This window comes from Onychomys torridus, chromosome 4, assembly GCF_903995425.1.
Source record: "Onychomys torridus chromosome 4, mOncTor1.1, whole genome shotgun sequence".
In the NCBI taxonomy this organism is placed as follows: Eukaryota; Metazoa; Chordata; class Mammalia; order Rodentia; family Cricetidae; genus Onychomys; species Onychomys torridus.
Window position 1 is genome coordinate 64636033 of NC_050446.1, and position 14623 is coordinate 64650655.

Consider the following 14623-nt stretch of genomic DNA (forward strand, 5'->3'; position numbering starts at 1 on the left):
ACAGTTTATTTCAAAGATGTGTTGACCTCAGAATGGAAACCTGGATATGTCCTATGTTGGGGAAGGGGTTTTGCTTTTGTTTCCACAGGAGAAACCCCTTGATGAGAAGAAGTAAAAGATCATTCCACCAATGTGACATCTCTTCAAGTTGTAAGAAAAATTTAACAATCAAAGGTTTGGGTAGGGTTCTGTTTTTGTCTTTCCAGGATAATGGAAATATCCATCTTCCAGAAATCATAAGGCCCTGGATATCCAGATGTTTTCAGTAGAAAGAAAGAATCTATTGGTACAAATCTACACAGGGTAAAATATAACTGTCTAACATCTATATCTATTAATCTAGAATATTTCTGGTTCCAATTCAATTATAAACCAAGCTGACTTTGGAGATGGAATTGGCTCACTCCTTCTCTAAACCCAAGAATATTGATAAAAGAAAAGGTTGAGAGATTCTTCAGTCCTATATCAGAAGAGCCCTGTGATGTGAGACAGAAGGAATCCAATTATAAGGGACCATTGTCTTCAAGATTCTAATACTCTTCATGCTTACTCATGATTTCTCAGAATCCTTTCTTACATGTCATGTCATCTTTAAATCCAAACCTTCCATTCTGATAAAAAAAAAATAAGTTTTTCCAATAGCAATCTCTGAAGTCTCCAGAAGGAAGATGGGGCCCCAACAACAAAATGATGCCATAGTAATCATCATCATACTACACTTCTTACCAGAATTTCAGACAATCTTACCCATTACTCTGAGCGTTGCTGCAGAATCTACAGTTAGTCTAACTGAGATTTAACTATCTGATCCTTCTCACAATACCCAATAGAGATACCATCGCCCCCTAAACAGCAGGAAGCAGTCCTAAGAAAAGGATGCCCCTTCTTCCTATGGTTTCATATTTCTCAGGGTTATGGATGATGGTTCTAGGGTTGGGGGTGGAAGAAACTGTTAAACTCAGTACTCTCCTTAAGGAAAGAAATTTGTCTCAAAAAAAGGGAAAAGAAGAAATGGAATAGATAGGTATAAGATACAATCATATACATTAATAAACAAATTTAGTAAAAAGCAGCCTTAGATAATTTGCACTGTAATTTGCACTGTTATGAATTCTTATATGTTGATACAAATATAAACTTTTATATTCCTATTTAAGATAATTTGTATATTGATACAAATACAGAACTGTTTGTTATAATGTACATATATTTTTACTCTTATTTGAAATACTTGTATATTGATACAAATGTAAATTTATATCTGTCATACTGAATGTATATTCTACTTCTGTTTAAGATATTCTGTATACTGATATATATTTAGGATTATTATCATGTTGTATATTACATATACATCCCTATCTCTGTTAAAGATATTTTGTGTATTGTCACAATTTTAAAGTCATTGTCCTTTTACTGTACATTTGCTTACAAACTGTTTGCCTTGTTTACATGAAGACTTAGTCCTTTGGTTGTTTAGGTAGATAAGACTTAAGATTTATTGTCACCTATGTTTGTCATCTCTATAATTATGTTAGTTAGGTTATCCAGATTTATAAATACATAGGTTGGATGGACAATTAATAGTCAAACACTTCATGGACCTAGAGAATATGGCATTTAAATAAGTTAGAATTCTGTTGATGTGAGAGACAATTGCTCCTGGCAGCACCAATTTGATCCCAAGAGAATGTTGGGCTTCTAAGACATTTCCATTTGGAAGTTTGTCTTCTTGGCACAAAATGGCCTACTGGGCAAAGAACTACCCTTGCCTCATCTGCTGACAGTATGAAAGCTGTCCTTTCTGGACAAGCGGGACACAAGGAAAAGCAACCACTATACTTTGCCAAGACAAGATAAGATGGTCTTTCAGTATTCCTGCTTCTGAAAATGGTCTGTCAGATACTGTAGGCCTGTAGCCAATTCGAATGCACCAACGATGCTGAGGACATTAGGTGACTGTCCCGGCTGCCAGCTGTCTCTGTCTACTCTTGCAAGACTCCCGAAAGTTGCTTGTGTCCTTCTCCAATTTCTCAGATATTATTACATTCCTTCTCTGGTCTTTGATGAGGTTGAAGACTAGCAGTTATAGTTACAACTTTATATATATATATTATCTTCGAATATATTAAGTATTTGACTCAGGTTCTTTAGGATAGGACACCTTTTGGAATGATTTTTGTAACCACCTACCCATGCTCTAGACTTCCCTGGAATTTAGTATGTGTTTTTTACTTGATATTGTTTGCATTTATTGTAATTCCAACTTATCTAGGTCATTATCCCTCATTACTCCTGGACAATATTTGATAACTATTTCTTTGTGTATAGTCTTGTATGAGGTTAGAACCTTCTTATTTAGACAAAAGGGGAAGATGTATTGGGTAGCCATTCCAGGCTTGGCCTGGAAGTTCCAACCACAATTGAGTCTTCAGTAATGGTCACTCCCATAAGGCGGGGCTGGGGAAGGATGCTGAAGACCCAGGATCGAGAGGAGAGGCTTTTCTTGGTTCCAGGACCCTGGACACTGCAGGTAGACAGAGCAGAGTTCTCCAGAGAATACCACCATAATGCACCATACCTTTCCCAGACCCTGCAACCTATCCCTTTATCTGTAAGTATTCCCACAAAATAAACCTCCCTTTTAACTATGTGGGTGACCTTAATAATTTCACCAATATAGTCACACACATAAAAAATGTATAATTTAAGTTACCCCGGTAAAAGATTAAAAAACAATATTATCCAGAAACACCATGATTTCTATTCTTAATGGATTCAATATACAAGGGTTATTTCCTTGTAATTCAAACTTTACATATTTGTTTCAACACAAATGAATCACCTGATATGTTTCATACTCTATTCTATATCAAGTGACACTTACTAAATAACTGTCAGCAATTGTTATTAACAATATGTGTTTCTCAAACTCTGTTTCAGCTATTCTGAGCATTTCCTATTTTTCACCTTGCCTTTCTTTGTACAATCCTCCATATCTGTTTCTGCTAGTAATACAGGATAGAATACCATGAGCATTAGCAAAGATAATATAATAAATATATTTATATGTAATGCATGTGCATATATATGTATATTTGTACTTCTGCCATGGATTCATGTTAACAAAAGTTGATATAATTATTTCATACCCTCAAGTTTTGAAAATTATCAAATAAGATGGTCTAAAATTCAAATTGTTTTTATGGCTTTTGGTCAGGAGGAAAATTTCTTTCCAGTTATCATGGATGACTTTGAGTGTGAGTATCTAGTGGTTTCTCATTTATCAAACCTTTCCATATTGTAGCAGCTTCCTTCTAATTTCCATTAAAACTTGGTTTAATTTTTCTTCATTGTAAGTACACTTACAACTCTCATTTTCATATCTTTAAATTAATTTTCTTTATTGAAGACTATGCTTTGATTTTTTCATCATATGTCCTATTAACTATTTTTATGTATTTGTGTGTTGTGTATTCATGAGTTTCTTTGTATGTGCATATGAGTATACACGCAGAGGTAAAAGGTCACCAATGTGGTCTCTTCTATTCCTCTTCACCATCCTTCTTGAGGTAAGAGATTTCCCCAAACCTCAACTTCTACTATTCAGCTAGACTCACTGGGCAGTGAGCTTTGAGAATACTCACATCTCCATCTCCCCAACACTAAGATTATGGGATGCTGCACCATTCCTGGATTTTCACATGGGATCTAGGTCTCTGAACTCAAAACTCACACTTTGCAGTGAGATCTTTATCAAATGAACCATCTCCAAAGCCCAAGATTTTATTTTGCATATTTACTGAAGTTATTTGTGCTATTATCTTTTATAGTTTTTATGTTTACTGATTGTAGAGGATGAGGAAGAAAATAAAACAACACCATTTTCACCAAGAGACATATATGGAAGTGTTACAGATTAAGAGAGGTTGTGGGTGTGGGGATGACTCAAGACCCACAGTAATAGCAAGACTATCCTGAGAGTTAAGTACCAAAGGTTCTTAGCAAAGCAGTGTTTTAATCTAATCTATATTTTAAGGAAGTATTTTCTTAAACACTTTATCCTTTTAAATAGAAAGCCTCTCTTTATGGCCTTCTTTTAGATCTCTATACATATTTTCATACACATGTTATCACTCACAATGCATTTTCAAAAATTATTTTAATAAATCCCGATATGCCTTTAAAGTCACCACTGAGGAGGCACAGGCTGGGCCATCTCTGTGAGGTCAAGACCATGAGGACTATGCAAGTGTCAAGCCTGCCAGGGCTATATAAGTGAGCCTGTCTCAAAAAAATTCTTTAAATTACTACATAGCCTAAAATAAGCAAATTAAGTATTAGCAAACAGTTATACTGTTGTAATACTAAAACATGATTCTGAAAATACCTAAACAAAATCAAATAGAAAATAAAATAGAAATTCAAAACAACAAAATCTTAGCTAAAATTTAATCTTTAAACTACTATGAATAAAAAGATTAAAAAATGGCTTTCAGTTATTATTTATTTCTCAGCTAAAGTTTTAATTTTTTTATGTGCCATGGTTTGATAGTTTCAGATTCACTGGACCTTGAGGTACCAATTGAGCTGCCATGTGGGCGCTAGTAATTGAACCCAGGTCCTCTGGAAGAGCAGTCAGTGCTCTTAACAGCTGAACCATCTCTCTCCAGCCCATGAGTCAAACTCAGAGCTTCAGGCTAGCATGACAAGTACTCATCCTCACTGAACCACCTGCCTGCTCTTGAATTTAAGCTGTTTTCAATCTCGCTGCTACTCCACACATTGTTTCATTCCTCACTCCACCCATTGTTTCATTCCTCACTCCACATATTGTTTCATTCTTCACTCCACACATTGTTCCATTCCTCACTCCACACATTGTTTCATTCCTCACTCCACATATTGTTTCATTCTTCACTCCACACATTGTTCCATTCCTCACTCCACACATTGTTCCATTCCTCACTCCACACATTGTTTCATTCCTCACTCCACATATTGTTTCATTCTTCACTCCACACATTATTTCATTCTTCACTCCACCCATTGTTTCATTCCTCACTCCACATATTGTTTCATTCTTCACTCCACACATTGTTCCATTCCTCACTCCACACATTATTTCATTCCTCACTCCACACATTGTTCCATTCCTCACTCCACACAGTTCCATTCCTCACTCCACACATTGTTTCATTCCTCACTCCACACATTGTTCCATTCCTCACTCCACACATTGTTTCATTCCTCACTCCACACATTGTTCCATTCCTCACTCCACACATTGTTTCATTCTTCACTCCACATAGTTTCATTCCTCACTCCACACATTATTTCATTCTTCACTCCACACATTGTTTCGTTCCTCAATAGACTTCCAGTAAAGTGTGCTGAGTCACAATCCTTTGCCTTCGTGGAGACTTTCCAACCAGCCTGGAACATCTCTTCAGTGATGTAATGCTTTTTGTTTTGTTTTTTACATTTTCCTTAATCCACACATTTCTTGTGACTGCCATCCCCTCTCACTTTTTCTCTATTCTTGTATGAGTTTAATGTCCTCCTATGTTTACATTTATAATTATACTTAATGCTTTGACATTTTAGCATCAAATTGTGTTTTTATTATAGAAAATGAGAATTTTAATCTGCATATTTCATATTTATTAAACTGTATTATTCATAATAAATACCATATACAAATTAAAAAAAGATTTGACTTTTTTGTAATATCATTACCAGTGTCTACAACTGGACATTTGGAGTTAAGATTACTGAATAATGTTTCAATTCAGTGTATTAATGAAAAGAGTGGATCTGTTTGCTTCCTATGTAGTTAAAGTAATATATTATTTTGTGGCTTTATTTCCTATACCAGAACCAAAGCTTCATAAGGAAATTGAACAATCAGTATCAAACCTGTATTTCTTAAGTAATTCTTAGGGTCTTAATGATAACGTTTATGTATATGACACCAACATGACTGTCCATATGTGAACTGAACAAGGATAACACCAATGAAAAAGCCAAACTGGATGCTTAAAAGCCCACAAGGCTTCATCCGTACACAAAGAACCATAGGCAACTGAAAAAAGCTAGAAGCAGAAGTAGTCTTACCAGGAGAGAACATGCCAACTGGTTGACTAGTGACAAATAGTCAACACTGAAAACATGCATACAAGTAGCACTACAGTGAATGAACAGTTTATGTTTAGTAATACACACACACACACACACACACACATACACACACACACACACATTTATGTATGCAATAACAATTAGTTTTTTTAAGAGGCCATAAATTTGTAGGAAAATCGGGAAGGATATTGAAGGGTTCGGAGGAAGGAAAAGGGGAGAATAAAGTCTATAATCAAATTATAATGTCAAAGTAAAATGAAAAAAAATACGAGTACCTGCTATGGGTCAGATGAGAGACATGGAGACTAGATCAGAAAAGCCTGGCATATCCAAACTTTTGTTACACATCTGACCTCATGTGATTCGTATAAATTGTTCAGATTTTGCTTTTGACCCAAACTCTAATTCTTCAAACATTTTCCAATGATAAATCAATACAATCTCACAAAGCTTCTCTATGCTAGTATATGTTGGCTCAAGCACCCAGTATTTAGTATTTTTGGCTATAGAACTCAATTTGCCTGAGGTTGTGTTGATTATGAAAGAAGTATGTTATACAAAGTTAATTTCCTTCAAATTATTCTTGACAATCTGAATATATTGAAATCTAACCATGATGTGGAATAAAAATGTGTAACTTTCAAATATCTCTTCTGATAATTATTTGAATGTTAACTATTTACTTTTGAACTTATAAAGCTGACAATATTAAAATCATGAAATTGATTAAAATTCATTGTTTTTTGAAATAATAATTTTATTTTTCTTTCTTATTACAATTTCATTGTTAAAACAAAATTTTAAGATTTGACTATATTATTCTCTGCCTCAAGTCCTTCTAGATATTCTCCCCTCCCTACCCACCCAACTTTATGCTCAAAAAGCAAAAGCTAATACAATAACCCCCCCTAAAAATACCCTAAAAGACAAGATAAAATACCACTGAAACAGGAAAAAAGAATAAAATAACATCAAAATGTAAGCAAATGAAAGCACACACAAAGAACTGTAGAGTCCATTATATGCTGGTCAACACGAGGCTGCACTGAAGTGGTTGATATACACAGTTTAACTCCATTGGAGAAGATTGATTTTCTTCTCCCAGCAGGTATAAATGATAATTTATTTGTTAGTCTTTCCCTTAGTGCTTAGGTCTTCATTTATTCTTCCATTCATTTTTAAAAACATAACAAAATAAAATGCAATAAGGCACAACAAAACTATCACATCAAAATCAGACAGGACAAACTAATAGAAGAAAAAGAGCCCAAGAGAAGAATCAGAGACCCATTCTTTCTCACACTATGGAAACCCAAACAAACACTTAACTTGAAATCATAATGTATGTACCGAGGACCTGATACAGACCCCTGCAGGACCAGTGCATGCTGCTTCAGTCTCTGTGAGCTCATATGAGCCTTGCTAACGTTGATTTAGAGGGCCTTATTTCCTTGGTGTACTCTATCCCCTCTGGATTTTAGACTCTTTCAACCTCCTGTAGCTGGAATTTTCTACAGTCTTGCCTGAGTCTACAGCCATTCAGACCCAAATAAATACTTATATTAATTAAAACTATGGCCTAATGGCTCAGGCTTTTTTGCTAGCTAGATCTTAGACCTTAAATTAACCTATTTCTATAAATCTATACCTTGCCATGTAGCTCATGGCTTATCAGTATCTTTAAATTTTCTCGAGTATCTTTACTTTTCATGTCAGTGGCTGGCAGCATCTCCTGACTTAACCTTCAACTTCCCAGAACTCTCCTCTCTGCTTATCCCGCCAATACTACACTTCCTGCTTGGCTACTGGCCAATCAGTGTTTTATTTATAAATCAATTGGAGCATCTCATTCACAGCATACAGAAATACATCCCCAGCACTTCCCCTTTTCTTTTTTTCAGAAAGGAATGTTTTAATTTTAACATAGTAAGATTGCATATAACAAAACAATTATCAAGCAAAAATTATAGTTAAAATATCTAGTCTATTTGTATTTAGCAAAATTAAAGAAGATATCCTCTCTATCCTATATTTGTGAGTCTAAGGTTTTATATCTAACTTACCTTTTATCATAACTAAAGAAATTATAGCTATCTAGTCTTCAACTACATCAAAGACCTCAGAAGGATATAATATTACCTGAGAAATGGGAGGATGCAAACAACTTTTGGTAGTCTTGCAAGAGTAGACAGAGACAGCTGGCAGCCTGGACAGTCATCCAAAGTTCCTCTTTAATGTTGGGGCATCTGTCTTCAGAACACAGGCCTAGAGTCTCTCAGTCACTTTTCTCAGTGTCCTGTAGAAGGTCTGGCAGTTTCCTCTGAGAAGCAGGAAACCATTTTGCCAAGCAAGGTTCAGTGGTCACCTTCCTATGCAGGCATGTCCAGTCGATACAACATTTTGTCAAGCAGTCCAGGCAAAAACAGTTTCTTGCCAAAATGGCTATTTTTCCTAAGAAGAAGATAAACTCCATATGGAGTGTCTTCAATGCCCATCCTCCTCTCTGAAGTAAACTGGTGCTGCCAGGAGCAGACATGTCTCACTGTCCAGAAAGTTTAAATTTTTAAAACATTTTAAATGTCATATTCTGTAGGTCTTTGAAGAGTTTGAAGATTACCAGCCTAATTGAATTATGTCTATGTATACCTAGAAAACTTAACATGACTATAAGTTTGACTATCATAGAAGAATAATTATTAATCTGTATTTTTAAATTATCCATTACAATCTAAATGAGTTACATAAACATAATACCTTAAACAAGAGTATATATATATATGGTATAACAAAATTGTTTAAACTTGTATCAATAAACTAAAATCCATAGCAATGTAAAACATTTCTAAAGAAGTTTTTGCTCTTTAAAAGTAGGTTCAAGGGCTTTTTCTGCATAGTGTCTGGCAGTAGCTCTCTGCATTTGTTCCTATCTGTTGAAAGCAGAAGCTTCTCTGGTGATGGCTGAATGAGGTACTGATGTATGAGTATAGCAGGCTTTTAATTACAATTAAGTGCCTCATAGTTGAGTCATGCAACATTTGAGATATTCTTCCTCTTATAGAAGTATGCAACCATTTTGGTGTGACAAGTAGAAGTGCATATATCCAGTGTAGACATGAATGTCAAAAGAAGTATGTGGGGGACCCCAGCAGTGCAGGGCTGTAAATAATGGTTGCAACAATTATCATGTTACCACCAATTATTGCTAGGTAGACCAAGTAGAACACAGGAAACAGTATTTTCTCCATCTTTGTGTTGTGAGAAAGCCTCAGGAATTCAAACTCATTGATAGAATTCTGGTTTTATGACATTCTGATGAGGAAGATGGAGACAAAATATGTTCATGTAAATCTGCATCATGATATAAATATATCATGAAAATATATCATATTTTTTTAAGAATTATTTATTTATTTGATGTATGAGTGCTCTATCTGCATGTACAACTTTGTGCCAGAAGAGGGTAACAGATCCCACTATAGGTAAGCCACTATGTGGTTGATGGGAATTGAACTCAGAATCACTGGAAGAGGAGCCAGTGCTCTTAACTTCTGAGCCATCTCTCTGGACTCCATATTTCAATCAACAAACTTTTTCATTCTCATGCAAAATTATCTTCAATTTCACAGAATCAATAGAGTGTGTAGGTTTTTTCTTAGGGAGAAAGTTATTGTACCGTTGTTATATTAGTCTCCTCTCTATAAACATGAAAGCATCTTTTTATTTTGTTTATGTGGATGAAGCATATTTGTAAATCAAAGTAAATGCTGATTCAGAGGGTAATGGACAAGGAATTTACATATGAAAATTGATGAAAACACATAGCTGAAGATAATTAACTTGTTAAATATAATTTAGACTCTCCAGGATTAATTAATTAATTAATTTTATGTATGAGTATGCTACCTGCATATGCAAATTTTTTCCAGAACAGGGCATCAGATCCCACTATAGGTAGTTGTGAGCCACCATGTGGTTGCTGGGAATTGATTAATTAATTAATTATACAATGTTAATTTGTTTAAGAAAGTAATATTCTATAAAACACGATTTAAAATTTACATGAATTTACTCTAAAACATGCTCATCTCCAAGTGTTATCAGAGAGTCAAACTGAAAATGTTAAAATGTCCATTATGGTAATGTTTTCTTACCATAATAAGGGAAATTTATTAACTTGAAGATGCAGCTGCTTTATTCATAGACAGCCCTTCCATAAATACTACAAAAATAGTCTAGCTTTATCATCTGTAATATGGACTCTGTATATACTCATGAGCTAAATTCAAGGAATGGCATGATAAAAGGAAGTCCTATTAGTGGTTGGCTCAGACAGTGATAAAAATTGACAAATAAGTTAATTTACCTATTATCATTCAGTGAAAAGGCATTAAGGATAGAGAAATGCAATTAATAAGCAATGCCTAGGGCATGCTACATATGCATAAAAATATCTAAATGAAACTCAGCAATTCTTACAATGATGATATTTAGCAAACACTAAATGTACACAACAAAGAAAGAATATTAAAAGCTGCAAGGAATAAACACCAAGTAACATATAAAGGCAGACCTATTAGAATAACACCTGACTTCTCAGTGGAGACTCTAAAAGCCAGAAGGGCCTGGAAAGATGTTCTACAAACTCTAAGATACCATAGATGCCAGCCCAGATGACTCTACCCAGCAAACCTTCCATTCACAATAGATGGAGAAAAAAGACATTTCATGATAAAACCAAATTTAAGCAGTATTGACCCTCAAATTCAGCCCTACATAAGACATTAAAAAAAAGAAATAAAAAAGAAAACACTCTAGATTCTTAAGATTTGTATTCAGATCCAGATCCATGACATTTCCTGTGGCATAGATCAGGTTACTTTATGACTCTAAAATTCTATAAGCCTTGGATTTTGATTATAAAATCTTTTATGAAAATCACATAAAAGTAATAATGAAATAGTAGATTCAATAGGAGAAATTACATATTAAAAATAAGTTTTTCAAGCGTCTGTACCAAAAAATGGCAGAAGCTGGGCCCAAATCATGGTTGTTCACGTGTCTTGGTAACATATACCAGTCACCCATTGCAGAAGTAGTTTTCAAAAAATTGGTAACTGATGAAAATGTTTCAGATAATTGGGTCATTGACAGCAGCGCTGTTTCCAACTGGAATGTGGGCCGGCACCCAGACCCAAGAGCTGTCAGCTGCCTAAGAAATCATGGTATTAGCACAGCCCATAAGGCAAGACAGATTACAAAAGAAGACTTTGCCACATTCAACTATATACTATGTATGGATGAAAGCAATTGAAGAGATCTGAATAGAAGAAGTAATCAAGTGAAAAACTGCAAAGCTAAAATTGAATTACTTGGGAGCTTTGATTCACAGAAACAACTCATTATTGAAGAGCCCTATTTTGACAATGATTCTGACTTTGAAGTGGTATACCAGTAATACCTCAAGTGCTGCAAGGCCTTCCTGGAGAAGACTCACTAGATAGATGGTCCTGCCCACCACCATTGAGCAACTCACTCACCAGAGCCATTCCCAAGAAAAGGATATGGTTAAAATACATTATGTACATGTGTGAAATTATCTTAAAATGAATGAAATATATTTTCAACAGTGCTGCCCACTTTTCAGATGACTGCCATGTCAACAAATCAAGATTAACCTAAATCCTCACAGGAATGCCAAGATTTCCTCACATGTGTATCTGAAGGCTTAGCAACTTGATGGTTCTAAATCTTGTCCAATCAACTTTCCATGCTGACCATCACAGTATTTACTTAAGTTACCTTACTATGTTGAACATACAGAGAGTAGACACTGTTGTTATCTTATTCCTGAATTTAGTGAGAATGTCTTACTCTTTCCTCCTGTTGCAATACTTTGTTCTCAAGAATCTGTAGCTCTCTTGGTTTGTGAGAATTTTCTCATACTATGGACCATGCTAGCCTGATACTTGCATGAATTTCAATATTCCACACTCTGGATGGTTGACCTGATGACATAAGTCAGTACACCAGGCTTGAGCTTTAATACCCAAGGAATGCTCAATCATACCACAAGGGCATTTGCTCAGCTATGCTCATATCAGCATTGTTTGTAATAGCCAGAACCTGGAAACAACCTAGATGCTCTTCAACTGAAGAATGGATAAAGAAAATACAGTACATATACACAATGGAGTACTACTCAGCAGAGAAAAAGACTGACATCATGAGGTTTTCAGGCAAATGGATGGATCTAGAAAACATCATCCTGAGTGAGGTAACCCAGACTCAGAAGGATGAACATGGTATGTACTCACTCATAGGAGGATACTAGATGTAAAACAAAGATGACTAGACTGCTACACAACTCCACAGAGGCTACCTAGAAAATGGGACCCTAGGAAAGACACAGGGATCACCCAATGACAGAGAAATGGATGAGATCTACATGAACAACCCAGACAACAGTGGGAGTAATGAAGGGCATGGTTTGAGGGAAAGAAAGCTTAGGGGAGCAGGAGATCCCAGCTGGATCAAGAACAGAAAGGGAGAACAAGCAATAACAGACCATGATAAATGATGACCACATGAGAACAGGAATAGGCAGAGTGCTGGAGAGGTCCCCAGAAATCCACAATGATACATCATCTGTAGACTGCTGGCAATGGTCGAGAGAAAGCCTAATCTGACCTAATCTGGTGATCAGATGGCCAAACACCCTAATGGGGGTGCTGGAACTCTCAACCAATAACTGATGGAAGTGGATGCAGAGATACTCAGCCAGGCCCCAGGTAGAGCTCCAGGAGTCCAATTGTCAAGAAAGAGGAGGGATTGAAAGAGCGTGAATTGTTGAGACCAAGATTGGAAAAAGCACAGGGACCAATAGCTAAACGAATGGAAGCACATGAATTGTGAACCAAAGGCTGTGGAGTCCCCAGCTGGATCAGGCCCTCTGGATAAGTGAGACCATTGAATAGCTTGAACTGTTTGGGAGGCATCCAGGTTGTGGCACCGGGACCTGTCCTTAGTGCATGAGCTGGCTGTTTGGAACCTGGGGCTTACGTGGAGACACTTTGCTCAGCCTGGAAGGAGGGGACTGGACCTGCATGTGTTGAATCCACCAGGTTTAAATGAATCCCCAGGGGAGTCTTGCCTCTGGAGGAGATGGGAATGGAGGGGAGGGGATGGAGGGAAGGTGGCGGTGGGGTCGGGAGTGGGGAGGATAGGGGAACCCATGGCTGATGTGTAAAATTAAAACACAAATATAATAAATAACAAAAAAACCCCAGAAAATAGCGATTCTAGAGAGTAAAAGAAATGTTCTCCTTTCACAAATTTGGCTGATTATATTAAAGCATGTTTAATGTGAGGGGCAGAGCATTATGTGCACATTTGAGGGAACACTTGCACTTGTACATTCAAATCTACTCAGGGAACATCCTAAACAGTTTGGTACATTGAACCATTTTTTTTTTTCATTTAAGAAAAAAAAATTATTCATTTTACATATCACTCACAGATTCCCCTCCCTGTTCCCACCTCTTCCTCCCCCAGACTCACCCTCCATCCCCTCCTCCAAAAGGGTAAGGGCTCCCATGGGAAGTCAGCAAAGCCTGGCACATTCAGTAGAGGCAGGACCAAGCCCCTCCTCCTGCATCAAGGTTGAGCAAGGTGTCCCACCATAGGTAATAGGCTCCCAAAAGCCAGCTCATGAACAAGGGATAGATCCTGATCCCACCGTTAGGGGTTCCTCAAACATTATACAGTTTTAACACAATGTTTCATGTACTTTTGTTCTATTAACACACAACAGGAAATACAGAACTCTAGTGATTATAAAAACAACAACAGCAACAGTAACAGAAAAAAACCTATGAATACTAGTCCTCAAAAACAGCAGGTCTATAACAAATGAATTCAAGATACAGCATTTACTTTCTTTTTATTTAAATTTTATTCCTGCATCACAATACAAAATAAACACATTACATGAATTATATCTCGCTTCAGGTAACATTTATTAGGTAATGGTCAGCAAGCAGAAACTAACATTTCTGTATCCATGACTGTCATTTTAAACCATTCTTGGCATTTTCAACCTGCTTTGCTTATCTGTCTATTATTTCTGTTAAAAAACAGTATAGAATAGCAGGCTAAAAACAAAGTGTGAAAATGCCTTAGGAATGAGAGTGTAAGAAAGAGTGTTAACTATAGACTTATTATAAAGAGGCTACAAAGCCAGTCAATCTGAGAAGGCCAAGGTCACTCCAAGTGCATAGTGTATACTTTTGGAGAATTCCAAGAGAGAAAAGTGACAGTCCTATTTTTTTCCTCCCAAAGTCACCAAGGCCACTGCATAGAAAGTTGTCTATAGTCACACAATGTTTTTTTCCATCTCTGGCTCTCAACGTTGTACTGGGCAGCATGAAGCAATAAAAGCTTACTTGTATCATCCCCCCCCCCAAAAAAAAAGAGTGCTAAAATT

The 14623-nt window shown here is 36.2% G+C and overlaps 1 pseudogene; it reads left to right on the forward strand.

The window, feature by feature from the left end:
* Positions 1–11161: 11161 nt before the first annotated feature.
* On the forward strand, positions 11162–11638 carry LOC118581216 (annotated as a pseudogene).
* The last annotated feature ends 2985 nt before the right edge of the window (positions 11639–14623 follow it).